We start from the raw sequence: 6,817 nt of genomic DNA, 5'->3' as shown, positions 1-6,817 counted from the left end.
TCCCAGAGGGAGTAGGACTCTCCTGGCGCACCACACCTTGGCCGGCCAGCCTCCCCCCTCTAGTCCTTTATATACTGAGGCAGAGGCACCCCAGAAACACACAAGTTGATCCACGTGATCTATTCCTTAGCCGTGTGCGGTGCCCCCAGCCACCATAGTCCTCGATAATACTGTAGCGGTGTTTAGGCGAAGCCCTGCTGCTGTAGAACATCAAGATCGTCACCACGCCGTCGTGCTGACGGAACTCTTCCCCGACACTTTGCTGGATCGGAGTCCGGGGATCGTCATCGAGCTGAACGTGTGCTCGAACTCGGAGGTGCCATAGTTTCCGTGCTTGATCGGTTGGATCGTGAAGACGTACGACTACATCCTCTATGTTGTGTCAAGGCTTCCGCAGTCGGTCTGCGTGGGTACGTAGACAACACTCTCCCCTCTCGTTGCTATGCATCACATGATCTTGCGTGTGCGTAGGAAATTTTTTGAAATTACTACGAAACCCAACAGTGGCATCCGAGCCTAGGTTATTTATGTTGATGTTATATGCACGGGTAGAACACAAGTGAGTTGTGGGCGATATAAGTCATACTGCCTACCAGCATGTCATACTTTGGTTCAGCGGCATTGTTGGACGAGACGACCCGGACCAACCTTACGCGTACGCTTACGCGAGACCGGTTCCCCCGACGTGCTTTGCACATAGGTGGCTTGCGGGCGACTGTCTCTCCAACTTTAGTTGAACCGAGTATGGCTACGCCCGGTCCTTGCGAAGGTTAAAACAGAGTCTATTTGACAAAATATCGTTGTGGTTTTGATGCGTAGGTGAGATTGGTTCTTGCTTAAGCCCGTAGCAGCCACGTAAAACTTGCAACAACAAAGTAGAGGACGTCTAACTTGTTTTTGCAGGGCATGTTGTGATGTGATATGGTCAAGACATGATGCTGAATTTTATTGTATGAGATGATCATGTTTTGTAACCGAGTTATCGGCAACTGGCAGGAGCCTTATGGTTGTCGTTTTTATTGTATGCAATGCAATCGCGATGTAATGCTTTACTTTTATCACTAAGCGGTAGCGATAGTCGTAGAAGCACAAGCTTGGCGAGACGGCAACGATGCTACGATAGAGATCAAGGTGTCACGCCGGTGACGATGGTGATCACAACGGTGCTTCGGAGATGGAGATCACAAGCACAAGATGATGATGGCCATATCATATCACTTATATTGATTGCATGTGATGTTTATCCTTTTATGCATCTTATCTTGCTTTGATTGACGGTAGCATTATAAGATGATCTCTCACTAAATTATCAAGAAGTGTTCTCACTGAGTATGCACCGTTGCGAAAGTTCTTCGTGCTGAGACATCACGTGACGATCGGGTGTGATAGGCTCTACGTTCAAATACAACGGGCGCAAAACAGTTGCACACGCGGAATACTCAGGTTATACTTGATGAGCCAAGCATATACAGATATGGCCTCGGAACACAGAGACCGAAAGGTCGAGCGTGAATCATATAGTAGATATGATCAACATAACGATGTTCAGCATTGAAAACTACTCCATCTCACGTGATGATCGGTCATGGTTTAGTTGATTTGGATCACGTAATCACTTAGAGGATTAGAGGGATGTCTATCTAAGTGGGAGTTCTTTAATAAATTTGATTAACTGAACTTAAATTTATCATGAAACTTAGTACCTGATTAGTATCTTGCTTGTTTATGTTTGGTTGTAGATAGATGGCTCGTGCTATTGTTCCGTTGAATTTTAATGCGTTCCTTGAGAAAGCAAAGTTGAAAGATAATGGTAGCAATTACACGGACTGGGTCCGTAACTTGAGGATTATCCTCATTGCTGCACAGAAAAATTACGTCCTGGAAGCACCGCTGGGTGCCAGGCCTGCTGCAGGAGCAACGCCGGATGTTATGAACGTCTGGCAGAGCAAAGCTGATGACTACTCGATAGTTCAGTGTGCCATGCTTTACGGCTTAGAATCGGGACTTCAACGACGTTTTGAACGTCATGGAGCATATGAGATGTTCCAGGAGTTGAAGTTAATATTTCAAGCAAATGCCCGGATTGAGAGATATGAAGTCTCCAATAAGTTCTATAGCTGCAAGATGGAGGAGAACAGTTCTGTCAGTGAGCATATACTCAAAATGTCTGGGTATAATAATCACTTGATTCAATTGGGAGTTAATCTTCTGGATGATTGCGTCATTGACAGAATTCTTCAATCACTGCCACCAAGCTACAAGAGCTTCGTGATGAACTATAATATGCAAGGGATGAACAAGACTATTCCCGAGCTCTTCGCGATGCTGAAAGCTGTGGAGGTAGAAATCAAGCAGGAGCATCAAGTGTTGATGGTCAACAAGACCATTAGTTTCAAGAAAAAGGGCAAAGGGAAGAAGAAGGGGAACTTCAAAAAGAACGGCAAGCAAGTTGCTACTCAAGAGAAGAAACCCAAACCTGGACCTAAGCCTGAAACTGAGTGCTTCTATTGCAAGCAGACTGGTCACTGGAAGCGGAACTGCCCCAAGTATTTGGCGGATAAGAAGGATGGCAAGGTGAACAAAGGTATATGTGATATACATGTTATTGATGTGTACCTTACTAATGCTCGCAGTAGCACCTGGGTATTTGATACTGGTTCTATTGCTAATATTTGCAACTCGAAACAGGGACTACGGATTAAGCGAAGATTGGTTAAGGACGAGGTGACGATGCGCGTGGGAAACGGTTCCAAAATCGATGTGATCGCGGTCGGCACGCTACCTCTGCATCTACCTTCGGGATTAGTATTAGACCTAAATAATTGTTATTTGGTGCCAGCGTTGAGCATGAACATTATATCTGGATCTTGTTTAATGCGAGACGGTTATTCATTTAAATCAGAGAATAATGGTTGTTCTATTTATATGAGTAATATCTTTTATGGTCATGCACCCTTGAAGAGTGGTCTATTCTTATTGAATCTCGATAGTAGTAATACACATGTTCATAATGTTGAAGCCAAAAGATGCAGAGTTGATAATGATAGTGCAACTTATTTGTGGCACTGCCGTTTAGGTCATATCGGTGTAAAGCGCATGAAGAAACTCCATTCTGATGGACTTTTGGAACCACTTGATTATGAATCACTTGGTACTTGCGAACCGTGCCTCATGGGCAAGATGACCAAAACGCCGTTCTCCGGTACTATGGAGAGAGCAACAGATTTGTTGGAAATCATACATACATATGTATGTGGTCCGATGAATATTGAGGCTCGTGGCGGATATCGTTATTTTTTCACCTTCACAGATGATTTAAGCAGATATGGGTATATCTACTTAATGAAACATAAGTCTGAAACATTTGAAAAGTTCAAGGAATTTCAGAGTGAAGTTGAAAATCATCGTAACAAGAAAATAAAGTTTCTACGATCTGATCGTGGAGGAGAATATTTGAGTTACGAGTTTGGTGTACATTTGAAAAATTGTGGAATAGTTTCGCAACTCACGCCACCTAGAACACCTCAGCGTAATGGTGTGTCCGAATGTCATAATCGTACTTTACTGGATATGGTGCGATCTACGATATCTCTTACTGATTTACCACTATCATTTTGGGGATACGCTCTAGAGACGGCCGCATTCACGTTAAATAGGGCACCATCAAAATCCGTTGAGACGACGCCTTATGAATTATGGTTTGGCAAGAAACCAAAGTTGTCGTTTCTGAAAGTTTGGGGCTGCGATGCTTATGTGAAAAAGCTTCAACCTGATAAGCTTGAACCCAAATCGGAGAAATGTGTCTTCATAGGATATCCAAAGGAAACTATTGGATACACCTTCTATCACAGATCCGAAGGCAAGACTTTTGTTGCTAAATTCGGAAACTTTCTAGAGAAGGAGTTTCTCTCGAAAGAAGTGAGTGGGAGGAAAGTAGAACTTGACGAGGTAACTGTACCTACTCCCTTATTGGAAAGTAGTACATCACAGAAAACTGTTCCTGTGACATCTACACCAGTTAGTGAGGAAATTAATGATAATGATCATGAAACTTCAGAACAAGATACTACTGAACCTCGTAGATCAACCAGAGTAAGATCCGCGCCAGAGTGGTACGGTAATCCCGTTCTGGAAGTCATGATGCTTGATCATGATGAACCTACGAACTATGAAGAAGCAATGGTGAGCCCAGATTCCGCAAAGTGGCTTGAAGCCATGAAATCTAAGATGGAATCCATGTATGAGAACAAAGTATGGACTTTGGTTGACTTGCCCGATGATCAGCAAGCAATTGAGAATAAATGGATCTTCAAGAAGAAGACTGACACTGACGGTAATATTACTGTCTACAAAGCTCGACTTGTCGCAAAAGGTTTTCGGCAAGTTCAAGGGATTGACTACGATGAGACCTTCTCACCCGTAGCAATGCTTAAGTCTGTCCGAATCATGTTAGCAATTGCCGCATTTTATGATTATGAAATTTGGCAGATGGATGTCAAAACTGCATTCCTGAATGGATTTCTGGAAGAAGAATTGTATATGATGCAACCAGAAGGTTTTGTCGATCCAAAGGGAGCTAACAAAGTGTGCAAGCTCCAGCGATCCATTTATGGACTGGTGCAAGCCTCTCGGAGTTGGAATAAACGTTTTGATAGTGTGATCAAAACATTTGGTTTTATACAGACTTTTGGAGAAGCCTGTATTTACAAGAAAGTGAGTGGGAGCTCTGTAGCATTTCTGATATTATATGTGGATGACATATTATTAATTGGAAATGATGTAGAATTTCTGGATAGCATAAAGGGATACTTGAATAAGAGTTTTTCAATGAAAGACCTCGGTGAAGCTGCTTATATATTAGGCATTAGGATCTATAGAGATAGATCCTTAATTGGACTTTCACAAACAACATACCTTGACAAAATTTTGAAGAAGTTCAAAATGGATCAAGCAAAGAAAGGATTCTTGCCTGTGTTACAAGGTGTGAAATTGAGTAAGACTCAATGCCCGACCACTGCAGAAGATAGAGAGAATATGAAAGATGTTCCCTATGCATCAGCAATAGGATCTATCATGTATGCAATGCTGTGTACCAGACCTGATGTGTGCCTTGCTATAAGTCTAGCAGGGAGGTACCAAAGTAATCCAGGAGTGGATCACTGGACAGCGGTCAAGAACATCCTGAAATACCTGAAAAGGACTAAGGATATGCTTCTCGTATATGGAGGTGACAAAGAGCTCGTCGTAAATGGTTACGTTGATGCAAGCTTTGACACTGATCCGAACGATTCTAAATCGCAAACCGGATACGTGTTTACATTAAATGGTGGGGCTGTAAGTTGGTGCAGTTCTAAACAAAGCATCATAGGGGGATCTACATGTGAAGCGGAGTACATAGCTGCTTCGGAAGCAGCGAACGAAGGAGTCTGGATGAAGGAGTTCATATCCGATCTAGGTGTCATACCTAGTGCATCGGGTCCAATGAAAATCTTTTGTGACAATACTGGTGCAATTGCCTTGGCAAAAGAATTCAGATGTCACAAGAGGACCAAGCACATCAAGAGACGCTTCAATTCCATCCGGGATCTAGTCCAGGTGGGAGACATAGAGATTTGCAAGATACATATGGATCTGAATGTTGCAGACCCGTTGACTAAGCCTCTTCCACGAGCAAAACATGATCAGCACCAAGGCTCCATGGGTGTTAGAATCATTACTGTGTAGTCTAGATTATTGACTCTAGTGCAAGTGGGAGACTGAAGGAAATATGCCCTAGAGGCAATAATAAAGTTATTATTTATTTCCTAATGATCATGATAAATGTTTATTATTCATGCTAGAATTGTATTAACCGGAAACATAATACATGTGTGAATACATAGACAAACAAAGTGTCACTAGTATGCCTCTACTTGACTAGCTCGTTAATCAAAGATGGTTATGTTTCCTAACCATGAACAATGAGTTGTTATTTGATTAACGGGATCACATCATTAAGAGAATGATCTGATTGACATGACCCATTCCATTAGCTTAGCACCCGATCGTTTAGTATGTTGCTATTGCTTTCTTCATGACTTATACATGTTCCTATAACTATGAGATTATGCAACTCCAGTTTATCGGAGGAACACTTTGGGTACTACCAAACGTCATAACGTAACTGGGTGATTATAAAGGAGTACTACAGGTGTCTCCAAAGGTACATGTTGGGTTGGCATATTTTGAGATTAGGTTTTGTCACTCCGATTGTCGGAGAGGTATCTCTGGGCCCTCTCGGTAATGCACATCACTTAAGCCTTGCAAGCATTGCAACTAAATGAGTTAGTTGCGGGATGATGTATTACAGAACGAGTAAAGAGACTTGCCGGTAACGAGATTGAACTAGGTATAGGAATACCGACGATCGAATCTCGGGCAAGTAACATACCGATGACAAAGGGAACAACGTATGTTGTTATGCGGTCTGACCGATAAAGATCTTCATAGAATATGTAGGAGCCAATATGGCCATCCAGGTCCCGCTATTGGTTATTGACCGGAGACGTATCGGTCATGTCTACATTGTTCTCGAACCCGTAGGGTCCGCACGCTTAAGGTTACGATGACAATTATATTATGAGTTTATGCATTTTGATGTACCGAAGGTTGTTCGGAGTCCCGGATGTGATCACGGACATGACGAGGAGTCTCGAAATGGTTGAGACATAAAGATTGATATATTGAAAGCCTATGTTTGGATGTCGGAAGTGTTCCGGGTGAAATTGGGATTTTACCGGAGTACCGGGAAGGTTACCGGACCCCCCCCCCCCGGGAG

This window comes from Triticum dicoccoides, chromosome 3A, assembly GCF_002162155.2.
Source record: "Triticum dicoccoides isolate Atlit2015 ecotype Zavitan chromosome 3A, WEW_v2.0, whole genome shotgun sequence".
Classification (NCBI taxonomy): Eukaryota; Viridiplantae; Streptophyta; class Magnoliopsida; order Poales; family Poaceae; genus Triticum; species Triticum dicoccoides.
Note: the sequence above shows the minus strand (reverse complement) of the source record.